This window comes from Pongo pygmaeus, chromosome 6 (assembly GCF_028885625.2).
Source record: "Pongo pygmaeus isolate AG05252 chromosome 6, NHGRI_mPonPyg2-v2.0_pri, whole genome shotgun sequence".
NCBI lineage: Eukaryota > Metazoa > Chordata > Mammalia > Primates > Hominidae > Pongo > Pongo pygmaeus.
In genome coordinates this window covers 66232482-66254651 of record NC_072379.2, presented here as the reverse complement: position 1 = coordinate 66254651, position 22170 = coordinate 66232482, and positions in this window count along the sequence as shown.

The window sequence follows — 22170 nt, the reverse complement described above, 5'->3', positions numbered from 1 at the left end:
GACTCATTTGGAGTAAGACTGTGCAAAACCATTCATCCCCATGCAGTTGGTTATGCCTTTTTCAGCATGGAGTTTGTAATTCTCTGGCAATATACTTCTAGAAATCACTTTGTTAGCTATAAATGTTATAAATAAATCATGATTTTTTTTCTTCAGAAATTTAGTTATGGCAATTAATGTGAAAAAAACATAATTTTTAAAGCATTTTAAACACACACACACACAATTTCACACATCAGATGTTCTGCTTTAAATGCAACATGGAGAAGTATTTGTGACAGATGGTCCTAAACATTTGTCTTCCTTAGATCATCTGGTTTAACTACTCACTTCATAATTTTCTATTGCTCATTTCTTTTTTTCTAAAGAAAATTAGTGTATAACAATAAACTAGAAAAAAATGGACACTAGTTTTTATGTAGTTTTGGTAGTATTATTTTCTAGTATCTTACAACTAGTTGGCCATCCATAGAACAAATGTGAATGCATATGTCAAATGTCAAACAAATGGTGCTCATATCCCATACATGCCTCACCTTAAAAGCATGCCATGGAGTGCAGAGTGTCATGGGTGGAGTGAGATGATGGCATGAGAAAAGCTAGCATTCTCACAAAAGCGAGAGAAGTTAATTCCTTGGAGGAGACAGAAGAAGGAGGAGGAATTAAAGAAGAATTCATGAACACCTATTTCATAACAAAACTATTCAACTAGCCAAGACGTGGAAACAACCCACGCATCCATCAACAGCTGAATGGATAAACAAAGGGTGGAAAACACACACAATGGAATATTATTCTACTGTAAAAAGGAAGGACATTCTGCCACATGCTACAACATGGATGCACCTGGAAAACATATGCTAAGTGAAATAAACCATCATAAAACCCCAAATCCTGTGTGATTCCACTTATATATCTAGAGTAGTTAAATTCATAAAAATAGAAAGTGGAATGATGATTGGCAGGGAATGTTGGGAGGGGTAATTGGAGATCTGTTTAATGAGTTTCCATTTTGAAAGACAAAAATGTTTTGGAGCTTGGTTGCACAGTAGTGTGAATATACTTAACACTACTGAACTATACACTTCAAAATGCTTAAGATGGCAAATTTTTATGTTATGTGGGCTTTTTGCCACAATCTATTAAAAAGAGGTCTTCAGAAAGATCATTTGAACAAACCAATAATACGAATGATTACAAAGAATTGGCAGGGGTTGGCAGGGGTGGAGGGACAAGCCTTAAACCAAAAGAATACATTGGGAAGGGATAGAATTGGGAAGATGTAAAATAGTCACAGATCAGCAACTCTCTCAGGGCAGGTCATCACTTCATCGAGTAACAGGCCAAACAATGAGGCTGGAAATGAAGATTTGAGCCTATGTTGGACATATGTTTGTCTGCACAATATCATCTCCCCAGCTTTGAATGACCTGTCCCCCTCCCTTTCCATTCAATCTTCCTCAATCCATATGATTTGGATAGAATTAATCCCAGGCTTAAGTAATCAAAGTACTCCCTTCTACAAACATATACACACATAGGAAGAGGTCATGTAGGTTCTGCTCCAGAATTTTGTTGGCACTGTCAGAAAAGAGACTCTCTTTTCCATTGAGATTTAAGATTCAAGTACCATGTAGACCTGGAGATGCCCCTGGACATTTTTTCCCATGTAGAGAAAGCCTACTGAAAATACAGAGGAAATCAAAGGTGAAAAACAAGAAAAAATAGATAAAAGGGAAGAAAAGAAAGAAAGAGGGAAAGAAAGAGAGAGAAAAGAAAAGGAAAAGGAAAAGGAAAAGAAACAGAAAGCAAGCAAAGAGAGAGGAAGAAAGAGATCGAGAGAAAGGGAGAGAGAAAAGGGGAAGAAATGGGAAAGACAGGGGAGGCAAGGAGGAAGAAAAGAAGGAAACAATATTGATTAATATTGTTTGAACATCTGAATCCAACTATGCCTAGAATCAGATCAACCCTATACTGTTCTGTTTTGCTAACCACCCTCCCCCTCCAAAAAAAATTCCCTGGTTTGGCTTAAGCTGGCATAAGAGGAGTTTTTGTCATTTGAAATCACACGAGTTCTGACTAATACAGGGCTAGAGTGTGGGGATCCTAGAGAAAGGAAACTGGAAAATACGATAGCAGTACTCACTTTGTCAGACACTGCACTAAGTCCCTCGGATATCACAATGAACAAAACAACTTTTTTCCCTGCCTTCATGAAACTAACAGTCTCTTAAGCCCCAGTCACATGAGTTTCATCCCTAGTTATAAGCATCTCTTTGTGGTTTTTGCTTGTTTAATGTTGAAGTCCTACTGCCAATAGTAAATCAGAGCTAGATTTGGTCTATAACAGCATATCCAAAATTTCCTGATGAAAAGAATCACCTGGGTTATTTGCTTTGAAAAGCACAGGCCATCCCCAGCCCACATAATTAGGAGCTTTAGGGATGGGAGTTGAGAATTTTGTTTTGTTTTGTTTTTTTGAGACGGAGTCTAGCTCTGTCACCTAGGCTGGAGTGCAGTGGTGCGATCTCTGCTCACTGCAAGCTCTGCCTCCCGGGTTCCGCCATTCTCCTGCCTCAGCCTCCTGAGTATCTGGACTACAGGCGCCCGCCACCTCGCCCGGCTAATTATTTGTATTTTTAGTAGAGATGGGGTTTCACCGTGTTAGCCAGGACGGTCTCAATCTCCTGACCTTGTGATACGCCCGCCTCGGCCTCCCAAAGTGCTGGGATTACAGGCGTGAGCCACCGTGCCCGGCGGGAGCTGAGAGTATTTTTAAACGTTTGAGGCCCAGGTGACTCTTATCATCAGAGAAGTATGTGAAATGCTAATCTTGTTATTCAATATACGTTCCATGGAAGAGTGGCAATGGATTTGTTAATAATGTGGCATTTCAGATCCCTTTCCAGACCTGCTGAACCAGGATAAACCTGTAATATTTTGATACAGATAGCTTGTGTTGTCTGAGATTTTTTTTCCGAAAATCAGGGGCAGGGTGAAAGAAATCTGACAGAAAACCTCACTCAGAAGTGCTTTCCAACAAAATCCATTTATTTCAAACTCAAGATGGCATTAACTAAAAATTAGATATCACCTGCACTGCTTTAAGCCCATTGCTAGTGATGTCACTCTCTGTGAACTGTATCTAAGGTCTAAATAGCACATCATACAACTCTAGGAGAGAACATTGATGCTGTGTGCATGTGGATGGCACCCTCAGGAGCTGTATACTATAGCAGTCCTGAATCCAGGCCCAACTAGAGATTCATTTAGGGTCAAGCTCTGAACACTGAACCTGGTGACTGCTTTGAAGTGATAAGGAGCCCCATCTCCATAGCCAAGATGATTGCCATCCCAACACAGCTTGTGGACAAGTCAGGACTTCCAAACACAATGTGTTCTTTTTCTTTAAGGAGGAAACGGAAATATTACAAAATAGCAAGCATGCAATAGCATGATGCAAAGCCTAATGATAAGAGAATAGTTCTGCTTTTTTTCACCCCCCCTTTTTTTTTTTTTACATTTAGTTCATCTTCTAGGAATAGAGGGACTTGTTTTCCCAGGCTCTCACAGTGACAATTTGCCACACTCATGTGTTTGCAGATGGCAGAAGCATCATCATATGGCAACTCCTAGAAGCCCTCAGCCCTATTTTGCAGAGTTGTTGACCACATGATGCAGCTGGTAGTCCTTTGACCTCACAAGGTACCTAGTTTTAGCAGCTACAAGTGGCAGAACTACTTAAGGTACTTAGAGTAATAAGAGCCTGGACACCAGAGACTGCCTGCCAGGTTCACAACAGACTCCACCACTCACTAGCTATGTAACTTCAAGCGGTTATTTAACATCTCTGTGTCTCTCTTTCCTTATCCATAGAATATGAAATGGAATTTTGTCAAAAACTGTGAGGGTCTTAAGTTTTACCCCACTTGAAAACTAACAAATTAACTTGCCACAGTTTCATTAATACTGACGAAAGACATATGACTCCAGGATCAGAGACAAAATATTACTCATACCAAACACAGTAGGCAGAGTATCAGCTTGGCTGAGTCAGTTCCCTGAATCCTGGTAGTACCATAGGTCTGCTTAGATGGATGCCGGCACCCAGCGTGTTGTGTTACAGCAGAGGAATACAGGGCCAGGGGAAATTGTTGCTTTATAGCAGCCTGTAAGCAAGCCTACTCTTTGTCCCAGAGGGAGACATTAGCTCATCTCCTAAGGTTATCACTGCAAATATAAGCCTGAAAAGTGTCCTGGGTAAAGAGTGCTGAAAGCTTTGTATTCATGGCATACTCAGCAAGATGAGTAAGAGTGCAAGGGGCCCATGGAAGACTGTCTCCATCAGGTTGTTGAGTGAGTTGAGTGTGTTAACATGTGCAAAGTACTAAGAAGAGTAATAATTCTCTATAAGTGGTAATAGTAGGCGTAGTATTAGTAGTAGTATGTGAATAATAGCTGTCTATTTTTTTAAGTAACCCCATGATAATAGATGTATATATCTCATACATTATATATATTAGATTCATATACAATATTAGTAGATATAAATGTATTAGATATAATAGATATATATTAGAGAATTTTGGAAATGCAAATGAGAACAAAGAAACCACTAAAATTTCCAGTAATACCACTATCAAGTATTGTCTACTATTTTGTTTTGTTTTCCTTTGCATATACCTGTTATTTTCCTAAATTGATATACAAGTTCTTATACAATATTTATCCTACTTTCTTTACTTTTTATTTCATTACGAGCATTTTACATTTAGTAAATGTTCATTTAATACTGATTTTAATGGCTACATAATATCCTATCATATGTATGTATCATAAATTATTTACTCATTCCTTACTGCTGGATATTTTGACTGTTTCTCATTTTCTGCTAAATACCTTCTACCCCATACAATGTTAAATTAAATAGAATTTCAATTAAAAACAACCTAAAACATAAAATTATGTAAATCTAATTCCTGAACTATAAGTCTCTCATTAGTCGGCAATGAGTTTGTCCTTTTTCTTTAAACCACATGAAACAACATCTAATTTATCCCAAGCCTGCTTAATCTGACCTAGACACTTTTCTCATTAATAGTGGATCACTATAGCAATGAGTTTTGCAAGGGCGGACTACTAACTAGTATTGTCATAGAGGCCTATATAATTTAGGAAAACAAACTCTGGAAAATTTATGCTTCTCTGTGAAAACATGTCCCCTGTCCTTCACCCATCTACTAACTAAATAAGTAAGCAATAAGAAAAACAAGCAGCAGGAAAACAGGTACCAAAAACACCCACACATAAAATGATAAAATGTATATATTTTCCTGTACAAGATCACTCAAGATTAACCTAATAACTTTTACTCTAGATCTATTAATAATTATAAACAACTTTCTCAGCAGTTAACATTTATTGAATCCTTTCAACATACCAGGCTCATGTAAAAATAAGACATATTATATGTCTGATTTTAGTCTCTGCAAATTGTGAAACATTTATAAATATTGGACAAGGATTTTAAAGGTGGGCAGCATGTATATAGTCAGGGTTACATGCAGAAAGCTGAGAAAATTGAGAAGATCTATGAAAAGTATATCTGAGTTCTAAAACCATAACCATCTTAGTGTATTTAGTATATGGGCATCCATACAGGAACATCCAAAGAGAAACTTTAATTCATAAATATTCCTTCAAGTTATCAAGAAAACACTTAATTGAAGTTTACTTTGTGAAAAACATGCATTTACTCAAGATATATTTAACAAGTATTTTCACTAATGTGCATAAAGCAGTTATCTTCATTTTTTAAAAAATGCATGTATGTGGAACCAATTTTTTTGTGTGTTAAGTATGTGGAACTTTTAGTCATTGCTTTGTTGAATGGGCCACCTATGTCATTCTTTCTTTCCATTTTGTTTTCATTTCATCAAATAATTAGTTTCCTCCTCTGAAATTTTTACAGTAATGGAAGACATAGCATTGGCTAATCAAATGAAATGTAAAGAACAACAATCAAGAATAAAAACCTACATCAAAATGATACTCTAATCAGAGGACATGGAAATGGAAAAAAGTGTGTGCTATGAGATGTTAGCATATATTTCCTTTGTTTATAAGCCAAATAGGATTAGCCTTCCAGAATTTTTGGAAAGAAAATTAAATTAATGGAATTTTGTTTAACTGATTGGTGTCTTGTTTATTGACACTGTCTCTTCCGTTCCCTGCCTTATCTCAGTTTGCTTTAATGCTTCAGTGCCTCAACAGTTCAGTTGGAGTAAGTGCCCAGCAAATGTATAAAGCCAATTAATGCAACCCAATTACCATTCAAATTTTCCAAGACAAAAGAAGTTCTTTGGCTCCATTAAATTTCTATTTATTTAGTACTTCCATTAAGAGGCAATTAATTCAAATCAAACTAGTTTGGAATGAGGATAAAAGCAGAACAGTAGCAGTGAAAGGTGAGACACAAGGGCCAAACTGTGGTGCAGAAGCTGAGGAAACTCAGGTGAGGTTAGGAGAGTCTAAATTCCTCCAAAGAGGAGTACACTTTCTTTCCTAAAGAGTTTTTTTTTTTTTTTTTTGAGACGGAGTCTTGCTGTGTCGCCCAGGCTGGAGTGCAGTGGTGCCATCTCGGCTCACTGCAAGCTCTGCCTCCTGGGTTCACGCCATTCTCCTGCCTCAGCCTCCCAAGTAGCTGGGACTACAGGCACCCACCACCACGCCCAGCTAATTTTTTGTATTTTTAGTAGGGACAGAGTTTCACCAGGTTAGCCAGGATGGCTCGATCTCCTGACTTCATGATCTGCCCGCCTCAGCCTCCCAAAGTGCTGGGATTACAGGCATGAGCCACCGTGCCCGGCCTCTTTCCTAAAGTCTTAAGACCATCACTAGTTGAGGAAGAGGACTGACAGCGAGTGTGATGAGTTGAGAAAGGAGTCTCTATGGGCCCCGCAGTTAGGAGAGGGAAGGCAAGAAAAGGATGTTCCTGGCAATGAATCAGTCACGTCTCTTTGTGAAGCAGGCCCTAGGGATCACCCTCCCCGGAGTAGGTCCTGACAAACTATGGAGATGGGCCAAGGAATAGGAGCAGCAATAGGCTTAGAAATGGTCTCTGGAGACCACTTAAAGTCTAAAATTTTGATGGATTGAAATGCTATCATTCTGGTAGTTAAAATTGTCATCATAACCACTAATTTGCAAATAGCAGGCACACATACCAAGACGTACTCATTTTTGTTCCAATATAAATGAAGAACTCTCTACTGGGCAATTATATATGAGGGAAAAGTCTCTAGCCTTGAGAAGTAACAGCTCACTCAACAGTAAGATCAAAGAGTGGCATGATATCTTCAGCACACTATTTTAATGTTTAGCCAGGAAAAAACAAATATTCTACAAATCCTTGGTTTAGTTTCAATGTGTGACTTTCAATCTGGCTTTTAAATATAATCACTCAATTCTATCCTTACAGATATCATTAAAATGATGGAGAAATTATAGATTATGATACAAAACAGAATATGACTTTGCCCTTACGTCTCAGGCACTTTATATAGGGTATCTCATTTGACTTTCACAACAAATCAGAAAAATTGAGTAAATTACTCATTGTCCAAGTTGATACAGCTTACTGGAAAAGAAGCAAAGATTTGATTTTAAGATAGTCTGGCTTCATGTTCTATCCATTCAACCATACTGCCTTCTTTCATTTCTTGACATAAGAAAGTGAAGGATTGACACTTCAACTGGTAGAGACACAAACCATGGATTATCTTTCCAACTGAGGCATAAATGCATTGTCATGATACAAAGACATTAGGAAAAACTTTAAAGGAAGTGAGAAAGGGCCCTATCCTCTGGAAAACTTTCTTGATCTTCCAAATATTTCCAAAATACTGGGGATTCCACATCCAGTCAGTAGGAACCAAATACCAAAGAACTGATTTTCCACATGGCAGGGGATTCCTCAGTCACCACCTTTATTTTCCCCTTCTCAGCACCAAGAAATATTACACCACAGAAATGTATATATGGAATATTTAAGATATAAAATATGTATTAAAAAACAACAAATAGCCAGGGACTCACTTCCCAACTTAAGAAATACCACCTTGCAAAAATTTGGGAAGTCTCTGAGAACTGATCTTTGATCACAGCCCACTCACTCTCTCACAGAATAACTATTACTATAAATTTCATGCTTATTTCCATGCATTTTTATACTTTTACTGCATCTGTATACATTCTTAAACAACATATACCATAGTTTTTTCATGTTTCCAAAACTAAATGCAAATGGGTTCATATAGTATAAATTCTTATGCAACCTATTTTTTTTTTTATTAAGTTCTGGGATACATGTGCAGGACGTGCAGGTTTGTTACATAGGTACGCACGTGTCATGGTGGTTTGCTGCACTCATCAACCCGTCATCTACATTAGGTATTCCTCCTAATGCTATCCCTCCCCTATCCCCCACCCCACGACAGGCCCCGGTGTGTGATGTTCCCCTCTGTGTCCATGTGTTCTCATTGTTCAACTTCCACTTATGAGTGAGAACATGCAGTGTGTGGTTTTCTGTTCCTGTATTAGTTTGCTGAGAATGATGGTTTCCAGCTTCATCCATGTCCCTGCAAAGGACATGAACTCATTCTTTTTTATGGCTACATAGTATTCCATGGTGTATATGTGCCACATTTTCATTATCCAGTCTATCATTGATGAGCATTTGGGTTGGTTCCAAGTCTTTGCTATTGTAAATAGTGCTGCAATAAACATACATGTGCATGTGTCTCTATAGTAGAATGATTTATAATCCTTTGGGTATATACCCAGTAATAGGATTGCTGGGTCAAATGGTATTTCTGACAACCTATTTTTTGCTTTTCCTTTTTTTCTTTTTTTTTTTGAGACGGAGCCTCACTCTGTTGCCCAGGCTGGAGTGCAATGTTGCGATCTCGGCTCATTGCAACCTCTGCCTCCCATGTTCAAGCGATTCTCCTCCTGCCTAAGCCTCCTGAATAGCTGGGATTACAGACATGAGCCAACATGCCCAGCTAATTTTCTGTATTTTTAGTAGAGACGGGGTTTCATCATGTTGGCCAGGTTGATCTTGAACTCCTGACCTCAGGTGATCCAACCACCTTGGCCTCCCAAAGTGCTGAGATTACAGGCGTGAGCCACTGCACCTGACTTCTTTTTTTTTTTTTTTTGATATCAGGATTTATAATAACATTTCCACTACATTATTCTATTGTATCAATATATACCCATTTTCCTATTTACAAACAGGATTGCTTTGCCATTACAAGAAATACTGCTCTAAATGTCCTCATCTATTTCTACACATAAGAATTTCTCTGAGCTACACTTAGAAGTGAAATTTCTGGATCAAAGGATATATGCACCTTCAACTTAACTAGACATTAAAAAACGAGTTGTACAAGTTCACAATCCCTCTCTCTTCCCATTTTTTAAAACAGATACTACCAAACATAAATTTCTACTCTAACAATGTTTGGTTCCAAGTGAATCATCATTCCAGCAGACGTTTTTTAAAGTTTGCTTGCCTTTTTCTCTACAATTACGTTCCACCTCCTCAACCCAAGTAATTTGCTAAGGTAATCAGGCCAGAGTCCAAGCTGATTACCAGTAATTAAATGTAGCTCTTCTTATCTTCAGTGTGTCCATACCGAAAAATAAAGATATCTTTCCTCTTCTTGAGGGCAATGTGGCAGTATCTGCCAATAGCTCTAAAAATTGCTTACTCTCTGACTCAGAGATACCTAAAAATTTACTTTAAGAACATATCCAGAGGTATACATGAACATTTATATATTAAAATATTTGTCTTAGTGTTAATTTTGATGTTCATTGCAAGGCTGTTGGTCCAAACAAGCAAAATGTCCATCAGGTAGGAACTAGTTAAATAAAAGGTTGTATATATTCATGTAATTGAACACTGAGTGGAAATTAAGAAGAATGAGGAGGATACAAATGAACCAATAATATTGTTTTAGTTATTGATTGCTATATAGCTAACCACTCAAGTGTAAAGCAATTTCTTATTATGTTTCACATGCCATGGAAAGACTAGAGGTGGTCTTCTGTTCCTTGTGCTGTTGTCTGGGGTCACTCATAGTGCTGCATTCAGCTGGCAGCTGAAATGGGGCTGGAACATCCAGGAAGACTCACTAACACATCTCTCAGCTGGCTGCCACCTAGAACAACTTCAGTTCCTTTCCATACAGATTCCCCTCATTCAGAAGGCTAGAACAACTTCCTTACAGCATGATAGTGGGTTTCAAGAGGGAATGAACCAAGAGAACAATTCCTATCAAGCCCCTGCTAGCATCAAGCTTACTAGTGTTTCACTGGCCAAAGCAAGACAGACAGATGGCCAAACCCAGACACAATTTGGGAGAAGACTGTACAAGGGTGCACATTCCAGGAGGCATGGTTTTTTGGGGATCATCAATGTAACAGTCTACCACAATTACTGTGAAAAAAGAAAAAGAAGAGTAAAATAGGATAACCATTGTTTTAAGTGTTTGCACAGAAAACATGTGGAAGAATATATATCAAATAGTGTTTGAAACAGTGGAGTGAAATTTGCATGGGAAGTGGTAGTAGGAAACGTGAGATTTTTAAATTCATGTATGTATGTGTGTTTCTTGATTTTTTATAATAATCATATACCTAAATATCCATATACATATATTTATATATATAAGAGACAGGGTCTTACTCTGTTGCTCAGGCTGGAGTGCAGTGGTGCAATCACAGCTCATTACAACCTTGAACTCCTGGGCTTGAGTGATCCTCCGGCCTCAGCCTCCTAAGTAGCTGGGACTACAGGCGGGTGCCAGCACACTCAGCTATTTCTTTTTTTTCGTAGAGATGGGGTCTCACTATGTTGCCCAGGCTGGTCTCAAATTCCTGACCTGAAGTGATCCTCCCACCTTGGCCTCCCAAAGTGCTGGGATTACAGTTGTGAGCCAACACGTTCAGCCTAATAATCATGTATTTTATAATTTTAAAACTATGAAAGAAAATGAGGTTGTAGAAGAATAATTATATAGGAGAATGTTTATAATATGTCCACTTAAAAAATGCTAATGGTTATTTTAGAATAAGGAATTGTGAGCAATTGATTCTCTTCATCATGATTTTCTGTAACTTCTATACTTTGTATAAGAAATATACACAAATTTTAAAATCAGAGAAAACAATAAAGAGGAAATAGAACCAACTCAAACCACTGACCATATCTTTCTTATTCCCCATACAGGTATTTCCACATTATTGCAACATCATTTTGTTGACATATTATATTATCAAAATGTTCACATGTCTAGCTGTAATAGAATAAAAATTTCCCAGAGACTGTATGTGCTAATCTATTCTCCATCGTGTTTTGCAACTTAATAAGATCATGAAGCAACTGTACACTGCTATATGATGATGGGTTTTTCCAAATGTGCATATTGGATTTCCCAAATTTGAATCCACATTTGCTAACTTATGAGGCAGTTTCCCCAGTTGTTCACAGCATTAATCATGCCTTAACCATGTCATCAGTCCTTTGACAGCAAGGAAAAAGTGCATTTCTTTTGTATATTGTGTCTTGAGTATAGATTTCCCCAACCCCCACGACATTCAATTTTTAAAAAATGCACAAACCAATCTGATCTTCTGTGGATCTTCATCTATTTTTTTAGAATGGGCATCATTAATACAATCTAGTCCCATTTAACCAGATGTTCGGTACTCTATATGATGGCAAAAAATCAAGATCATTTTTCCCTGCTTCTAATAAGGAGATATTTTTATTTTTAATTTAACATGATGTTTAAAAATATGTCCATCATAATTCATGAAGATCTAGTTAAATTTAACTTTGGTTTATTATTATTTATATAAACTTTAAAACACAAAACAAATTTATGTGATGTTTATGGATACATGGCACGCATAGTGAAAATAAACTATGTATGCACAACACATTTGGGATGGTGGTATTCCAGGGACAAAAGGAATAGAAAGGGTTGGGGATAGAGATTTCTTTATATATCGATAATTTTTTCATTAAAAACAGAGTGCAAACTGAAAGAATGGTTAGATCTTTCAATTCTAACCATTAGTAGAAAACCGGCATCTGTTATTTCATTTTCTGAATGCTGAAATATTTTATAATTACAACATTTTAAATTAGAAAAGTAGAAAAGTAACTTAAGTGCAACTGTGCCATCATTAGGGTGGTTAAGATAGAGCCATGCACAGATAATGAGGTGATTTCTAAAATAAGCCAGGCCCAGAAAGGAATCAGATGATACACAGCCCAGCCATGCCAGGGTTATTCTGGGGGCCAGGAATTCTATTCAAGGCATGTATACAAGAGTTCTACACTTTTTAATATATTGTCTTTGGGGCAAAAAATAAAGCCCGGGTTTTGGCAATGTGTCCTTCCTTTTTAGGCTCTTGCTGGAGATTGAATGGGAGTCTGAATCCAACCATCTCTTCTGCTTCTGGGACTGGACCTTGGACCTAATTAACAAGCAAGCCTAGTCAGAATCCAGACAAATTCTAAATACCTGGAATTTGCTTGACAAAAAGAAAGTATCAAGGGGTGAAGTATTTTCTTTTTGTGGCCATAGCTGACCTTTCCCAAAGATGGGAGACAAATACAAAACAGAGATTTAAAGGAGAGGTCTATGAGAGTTAAAATCTAGAAAATCTATGAATATGCAACTTATATATAATCAAAGCTTCTGGAATTCCTATGCTGCATTGTACGAAAGCTTTTTCTGGCCCTTCAGTGAAAGAAGGGTACATACTTTTATCATGGCCCATGTGTGCATGGTCTGGAAAAGAAAGGTTGTGTACTTGGAAAAGTAATGGTAATTATATCTGAACCATAGGCCAGAGTGAGGACAGCAGTACAAGTACAAAGAGATGGTATTTCAGGGGGGCATTTGTTCCTGTGTCCTGTAGACTATCATGAAGAGCACGGTCACCATCCCTATTCCCAAGTCCTCCAGATCCCTAATTTATCTTTCTACTGGATTAATTTTCAAATCTGGTAGATGGTTAAAATTTCCCATCATTTTTTGTAAAGAACAGATTCCCTACTTCCCCCACCCTAACACCTGCTGTGAACTTTGGTTGTACAACCTGGTCGTGTGTGTGCATACTTGGTGCTGTGTGTGTGTGATGTGCATAGGTGGTGAGTATTTGTGTGCATGCTGTTATGCGCATGTTGTGGGGGGTTGTTGAATGTGGGGGGTGTGTGTGTGTGTGTGTGTGTATGTGTGTGTTTAAGCTTCCAAGTAGTCCTGATACCGTCTGTGTTGTGACCTTAGATTGGGAAAATCTCTTCGCTTAGATTAAGTTATTACTAAAACAATGCAAAGATTTATCCGACAAGCAGTCTTCATTTCTGATATAGCAAGGCACCATTTTCCATTGCCAGAGATGTTGTCTTGACCTAAACAGTGCAGCTGAGAAGCTGTTATGAAAAGGGTGGTAAATAATATCTGCATTTTTGAGTAAAAACTGGTCTTGGTTCTTGGGACAAACTCTCTAATTTGTCTGGAAGGAACAAATCAACTGTAAGAATGTAAGTTCTGTGAGGACAGGGATGTGTCTCTGTTATTTACCACTGCATCCCAAGGATTTGGTAGTATCTGGCATATAGTCAACACCATAATATTTGTTCAATGAACAAAGGACAGAAGAAATGCAGAGGGAGATTTGTTCTCAGCAATGCTTGGTAGCAATGAAATATCTAATGCAGATGTTTCAGACTGAATCCTCAGTCCATCTGTACCATGATACAAAAAGCAGCCTTCATTTGAGGCCTCATGGCCCAAAAGCAATCACAGAGTTGTTTACTCTAATTTGTTTGTTTGACCATCTGTGTTGATGTCTTCCTTGCTTTGGATTAGGAAGAAAAGTGTGGGGCCCTGATGTGACCCAAAGAGGAGGGAAAAGAGGAGAAAATCTGAAGGAGACTCTGCTTTAGCAACAAGCAGCAGCTCCCCAGAAACATGCAGGGCCTCAGGAGGGCCACAGCCACTCTCAGAAGAAGCCTGACCTACAACAGTGACCACTGAAACAGTGTTAAGTTCTCCTTATCTGCATTTTAATTCCTGAGGTGGCTTCAGCCATGAGAAAGCTATGTTAAAACTACAACTCACTGGGAGACTGAGGCGGGCAGATCACCTGAGGTCGAGAGTTCGAGACCAGCCTGACCAACATGGAGAAACCCCATCTCTACGAAAACTTCAAAAAATTAGTCAGGCGTGGCGGCATATGCCTGTAATCCCAGCTACTCGGGACGCTGAGACAGTAGAATCGCTTGAACCCAGGAGGCAGAGGTTGCAATGAGCCGAGATCGTGCCATTGCACTCCAGCCTGGGCAACAAGAGGGAAAACTCCATCTCAAAAACAAAAAACAAAAAACAAAAAAAACCTACAACTCAATGTCAGCTGAGCATTGGCCTTAAGGTCTGGGGACAGGAGGGGCAGCAGCATGAAGGGGTTTAGGAGGCAGCAAGATGCAGAGAGCAACAAAGTCAAAAGCCATTATTGGAAACGGCCCTCGCAAGCACAACCCTCCATGGATTTGTGGAGCAAGTACTTTCTGTAGCACTTAGTAAACTCTGGTAGGGAGAACGCAAAATAACATGAAAGTTGAGCAGGAATTTAGAACGGGGCCTTAGAATAACTGTTCGGGAACTTAAAGGCAGAAGTGTTTTCTGCAGGCTGGAGAAGTTGAAGTTTGGAGTGAGCTAGTGGTAACGAGGAACAGAACCTCTCTGTTTTTTAGAGTAAGAATAAACTAATATTTTACTATTCAATAAACATTCAAGTGTTTGCTAGAAGCAAAGTATTCTAATGGAAGGACAGGGATGAATACAGGTATGGAGGATAAAAAGGAGGTACATTCACCTTTATTGAGCACACTTATTAATGGCAAGACACTAAAATGTTCATGGCTGATGTTATATGTTCTCAACAGGGTCAATATCATCTCTGAAGAGGGAAAAAATAGCTCTTGGGGGACAAAAATATCTTAGATATTAGAATAGTCTGTGATCCTCAAAAGGGCCAAAATACACAAACAGATATAATATTAAAATTTTGTGGCAGGGGTGAAGAGGAATGGCAATTAGGGAAAAAACGTCTATGGTAGCAACAATGAAAAAAAGATTGAGAAACATAGCCTTTTGATAAAACCAACAGTTCAGGTTTGGTTAAGGACATAAAATTTTAAATATGTGCTTCTGAAATTCTCCCATGGAAATGTAGAGAAAGGTCAGGTGCAGTGGCTCACACCTGTAATCCCAGCACTTTGGGAGGCTGAGGCGGGAGGATCATGAGGTCAGGAGTACAAGACCAGCCTGACCAACATGGTGAAATCTCGTCTCTACTAAAAATACAAAAATTAGCCGGGCATGGTGGTGTGTACCTGTAATCCCAGCTACTCAGGAGGCTGAGGCAGGAGAATCACTTGAACCCAGGAGGTGGAGGTTGCAGCGAGCAGAGATCACACCATTGCACTCCAGCCTGAGCGACAGAGCAAGACTCTGTCTCAAAATAAATAAATAAATAAATGTAGAGAAAAACCTATTACTTCAATGTTCATATGTGGAATGTAATATATATTATTTTATATAAATATATATTTATACATAATATATTATTTTATATAAATATATATTTATATATAACATATTTATATATGTTATATATTTATATAATTAATTATATTATATATAATATGTAAAAATATCTACATGCCATTTGTTTTCTTTCTTAAAACTTCTATTTTTTTACTGGTCATAAAAATAATATATGATCATTTGAAAAATCAAACCAAAAAAGATAAATGAGAAAGTAAAAGTCATCTGAAAAATCATAAACCCCAGATATAATTTCAGTTTTTAATTTGTAAACTATCTTTCAGATATTTCTCTATGTACATATGTATGTATGTACATACATATATACATACATGCATTTAAACAGGCATATATGTATTAACTCATACCACATCATTTTTATAGCTCTGATTCACTATTATTACTATTATTAATTTCAATTTTTAGATCAGGTGTTCATGTGCAGGTTTGTTACCTGGGTACATTGTGTGATGCTGAGGTTTGGAGTACAATTGATCCTGTCACCTAGGTACTAACCCTAGTACCCAGTAATTTGTTTTTCAACCCTTTCTTCCCTCCCTCCCTACCCTCTCTAGTAGGCCCCAGTGCCTACTGTCGCCATCTTTATGTCCATGAGTACCCAATGTTTAGCTCCACTTATAGGTGAGAACATACAGTATTCAGTTTCCTGTTCCCATGTTAATTCACTTGGAATAATGGCTTCCAGCTGCATCCATGTTGCTGCAAAGGGCATGATTTCATTCTTTTTTATGGCTGCATAGTATTCCATGGTATATATGCACCACATTTTCTTCATCCAGTCCACTGTTGATAGGCACCTAAGTGGATTCCATGTGTTTCCCGTTGTTAGTCACCATTATTAACAGCTGCATATTATGTCATGGCAATATTTCTTTTTTTTTTTTTTGAGACAGAGTCTCACTCTGTCACCCCGGCAGGAGTGCAGTGATGCAATCTTGGATCACTGCAACCTCTGCCACCTGGGCTCAAGTGATTCTCCTGCCTCAAACTCCTAATTAGCTGGGATAACAGGTGTGTGCCACCATGCCCAGCTAGTTTTTGTACTTTTTAGTAAAGAGGGGGTTTCGCCATGTTGCCCAGGCTGGTCTTGAACTCCTGGCCTCCAGTGATCTGCCCGCCTTGACCTCCCAAAATGCTGAGCCATTGCACTCGGCCTCATGGTAATGTTTCATATTCATGCAGACATTTAATGAATATTTATTGAATGCCTGTGAATCTGTTAGAATTCGTTCAGCTGCAAATTACAGAACACCTTATAGTGCAGGATCAAGGTTGCCCCCAGAGGACTGGGAGCTCACTCCAGACAACAAACTATCTGAGATTGGGGATCCCCTTTCTCTCTGAGGGTGAGGCTGCACTCCAGCGTGGCCCCTCACTAGTCTCATGACTTCCTCCATTTTATGGACCTTAAGGGAGCTCTGTTCCCAAACAACCCCTGCAAGCGCCTGGCATCCCCAAAGCCCAGCAGCCTGTGTATTATCCCACTACTCTCAATCCATGTGCTCCTAGGAGAGGAACCACACAGCACCTTCAGGAGATTGCCAGGCTCTGGCATGTTTCCCAGTGTTATGATGACAGAATGAGAACTGGTCTTTCTATTCTCTTGTCAAGCTTGGTGGGAGACAAGGACTACTGGCATTGGTTCCGTGGCTAGACTACATCAGGACCAATATTTCTGCTATTTTCTTGGCCTGTTTCTTATGCTTATTGTGTAGTGCTCACATGATGTCTGCTATTTTCTATCTTGATTCATAATTATAAAAATTTAGATATCTGATGCAAGGACCTCCAAGACCTTGTCCTCGATCCTGCAAGGGTTAAGAAGGAGCCTGTTTGTTTCTACCCCTCCATGAAATAACTTGTCAAGGCCACCAATGATTTCCAGGTTGCCTAATCAAATAATTTGTAGTCCTCATTTCCTCTGACTTGCAACATTTGATATAGTTGCTCTCACCCTGCTTTTTGAAACACTTTTTCCCCATTGGTTTCTAGCATAAAACTTTCACGGATTCTTCTTCTCTGCTGTCCATTTCTTCCTGATCTCCTTTGAAGATTTCTCCTTATCTTCCCAGCTTCCAAATGCGGAAGGCCCAAAGGCTGAGTCGCAAGAGACTTCTCTCATCCTTTAAGTGATCTTAAATTTATCTATTCATCACCTCTTGACTTTCTAGGAAACTTTAATAAGCATCTTAAACTTAATGTGACTAATACCAAACTCCTTATTCCCTATACCCTTCCCTGTAATTCTGCTCCTCCTTATGTATTCATTTACTAGGCATTTTTAAACTAATATCTCATTTAGATGTTAGAATATTCTTAGAATAACTCAGTTATGTATCATTCTTGCCATTTTACAAAGGAGGAAGTTAAGGATTAAAGATATTAAGTAATTGATACAATGTCATAAAAAGAGCCAGGTCTGTTTGACTCTAAAACTTGGCTGTTTCTACTACATCACAGCATATTCTAGTCTAAGAGATATTCCTCAGTAGCAAATCTCAGTATTGCCAGACAATTTTCCGTCAATAAATCCAGTATTAAAATTCCCTATTAATTATTTCTGCAGCAAATTCTATTCATTTTTTGTTTTTTTCTTAGTGGTGTATTTCATAAAGATGAAGGACACTGGCCAGGCACAGTAGTTCACACCTGTAATTCCAACATTTTGGGAGGCAAAGGCAGGAGAATTGCCGGAGCCCAGGAGTTCAAGATCAGCATGAGCAACATAGAGTGACCCCCATCTCTACAAAAAAATTTTAAAAAATAGCCAGGCATGGTGGTGCATACCTGTGGTTCCATCTACCAAGGAGGTTGATGTGGGAGGATTGCCTGAGGCCAGGAGGTTGAGGCTACAGTGAGCCATGATCACGCCACTGCACTCCAGCCTAGGTGACAGAGCGAGACCCTGACTCAAAACACACACACACACACACACACACACACACACACTCCTAAACCACAATCCCTGAATTCCTACTTTACAAATGGGACTATTATGTCTTGCTTTCTTTTTAACAGGCCAAATGTTGATTCCAATGTTTATCAATCCTATAGAGCATTTAAGTTGATATTTTAAAATTTGCTTATTTTAACCATATTTCTACAACCTCTAAGTCATGGAGTACTGACTTTAACTTACTAATTAAATAATACGAACCAACTCTGAATATAAAATATCTAATTCTACTGCACATTCACTCTCCTCTGGGTACTGCCTAGTAAGTGTGGTTGCAGTAGTTTCCTATCCAAAAAGACCCTCCTCATTGATCCACCCTAATATCCAGGATGGTACCATTTAGAAATTCAACTCTTTATTCCTTTTTAATGTATTCTCTATTAAAATTATCACATCCCCGGGATATGTGCCATTTTGAGTATTCATAAGTTAGCCCAAGAGTAGAATAATTTTTCAGATTCCTTCTAGATTGTTAACCAGGCCTGACAGTGCTAAGATGAGGAAGGAGAAAGAGGTTGCTTTAAAGGGTAAGTGAGAGGGCATCAAAGACGAACTTCCCTTACATCACAAGTTTGCTTCACTTCCCCTTTAAGTGCCCCTTAACACAACCTTGGAAATGAATCTCAGTGGTGATGTCAGGATCCCTTTCATCCACCATGACTTTACTCATGGATAAAGAGAAATTTACTTCTTGAAAAGAAAAACTTGCAACCAAATTTAGTTTCCAAACAGCATATGATTCTGAATCATGTTCCTGTCCTTGACTACTAAAGTAATCTGGCATTACTCTTTTTTCTCAAAACTTTGCAAACAAAAGACATTTAACCATGGGGCATTTACTACCCAACAGCCACACCCTAGGCCCACATCTATAGCTTCAAGGGAGAACCTGGGGATTCCCAAGAAGTAGGCTGTGGGATAAGTGGCCACCATGGTGTGACAAAAAGATCACCTCAAAGTCAAAAAAAACCCTGGTTTGAATCACAGCTCTGCCATTTACAATCCTTCTGGCTTGGGGCAAGTCACTTAAATTCTCTCAACTTCAATTGATTCATCTAAAATCTGGACATAATATGATCCACCCCACAGAATTTTTCCAAGAACGACATATGAGAATACTTAGCAAAAAGAACACTAGCAAAGTAAAGGTACTCCATAATTGTTTTTAATATCAAGCTAGACAGAGTTCTGTTTTTCCTCTCTGGTCATGGGATAAAAAGCCTTGAGCACTTAGAGTAACCCTTTCTCTTAACTATCCTCCAAGATTCTGGGGCCCAAACCCCAGATTTATATGTACACAAATGAAAGGATATAGCAGTCAAACACCAAATACTTAATTTCAAGAGAACAACACAACAGCAATTTTTACCTAAAACCACCTCCAATAACAATTCAGAGAAATTCTCAAATTCCACAGTTAGTATTATCTATTATTTATTTTGACGGTTTCCATTTACAGCATAAATTTACCTGATAGAAGTAATATATTAATCTTAACAGCCATTTATATCTCAGTAGGAATGACTTTATGATATAATTTTTCTGAGACCACATATAGCCATGAAGGAAACGCGAGGTAAGTGAGGTCTCTGCATGGCTCCTACAAGAAGAGGAGCCTATAGGAAGGGGACTTGGAAGCTCTGGGAAGGTCAAATTCTCTTGGTCCAGATTTTGCATCGAACATATCCCATGTGGAGAGGAAATCTAGGACAGGATCCTGAACTGGGAAATAACTTTGCTGGGCGGACAGTCTTCTTAGTCTTGCACAGAAAATTACTTTAAGGTTGCCAGCTTTCACAAATAAAAATGCAGGATGCTCACTGAAATGTGAATGTCAGATAAAGAATAACTTTTTATTTAAATATGACATAATTATACTTTATAGTGTACATTATTCATTGTTTATCTGAGTGTCCTGTATTTCATTAAGCAACCTACTTCACATTCTTGAAAGGTCCAGGGGCAGTAGGACCCTCAAACTTTTCTAAGACTCAGATGTCAGATTACAAACAGAATAATATGATAGTCAATATTGTCACTGCAAAAGAAAGATTGTAGGATGAGATTTACTATTCATGCAGAGAGAAGCATCTCTGTGACCTTCCTGTTCCAAGAGATGGATGGTATACTGAAGCTGTGTTTCTTTATTCATTTGTGCTTTCAATTGTGCTGGAAATAGTTCCTGGGCAAACACCACACTCCAGCACTGTGCTTGTTCCCGGGAATAAAGCAGTGAACAAGACAAGTACCATCTGTGCCCTAACAAAGCTCTCAGTCCATTGGGGGCTAGACACTAAGCAGCAATCCTCATATTTAATACGATACTAGCAACTATTACAAGTGCTATAACTAAGGCCAGAGGAGCAAAATGTGCTACTTCAGCTGGCATTTACTGATCTTGTTCCATGTATATGGCCTTGCACTGGGTAATGTCAAGCATATAAAGATGAGGAAAATGTACTCTCTGCTTTAAAGGGCTTATGATTTAGTAAGGAAGACTTACATGGATATAAACAAACTAAGGCCGATTCTGATGAGGTTCTAATGAGGACACTTCTATGTCCATTTGTAACAAGTAATGCAGCTTCTTCTTTTTTCTTTTCTTTTTTTTTTTTTTTTTTTTGAGATGGAGTTTTGCTCTGTTGCCAGGCTGGAGTGCCATGGCGCAATCTCGGCTCACTGCAACCTCTGCCTCCCGGGTTCAAGTGATTCTCCTGCCTCAGCCTCCTGCGTAGCTGGGACTACAGTGTGTGCCACCACACTCAGCTAATTTTTATATGTTTAGTAGAGATGGGGTTTCACCATGTTGGCCAGGATGGTCTTGATCTCCTGACCTCTTGATCTGCCCGCCTCGGCCTCCCAAAGTGCTGGGATTACAGGCATGAGCCACTGCACCCAGCCTGCAGCTTCTTCTTTACACTAAGATATTTTATTTGCCTTTTGGGAGAAAGATGGAAGTACACATTCCTGTGTTTATTCAACACGTGTCAAAGTCACTCTCCTAAAAAGACTGACAGTTTCTCAACTGAGTGGTCCATTATTTAAAGGTATATGTTAAAGGCAATTAAAAGAAAATTGAAGTCATATCATTTCCTCTCTCCTATTTGAAAATCAAATCAGTAGATTTCATTTAATTATTTCATTATTTCCTTCCTTTTTAAAAAATCATTATTCTGTCTTTGGAGGACTTTCCATATAAACTTAGCTTGAAGGAAGGAGGCTGCATGAAAGCTTTGAATTCATCATGAATTTTGTTTCTTAGGACATATGGTCAAACTAAAGTAGTGACCTGCACACTTTGAACATTGAAGTCAATATCCAGACCTAGTAAGGTATATTTTGCACAGAATAGATGAATACGCCAAGTTTACTTTTTCCCTTCTTGAAACTAAAATCTTCTATTCGGATAGAAGTGCATCATGTATAAGTGACCTTCTCTTTTCACTGAATCTCACGGAGATTGGTGGAACATGGGTATCAAGAGCATGGGGCAGCAAC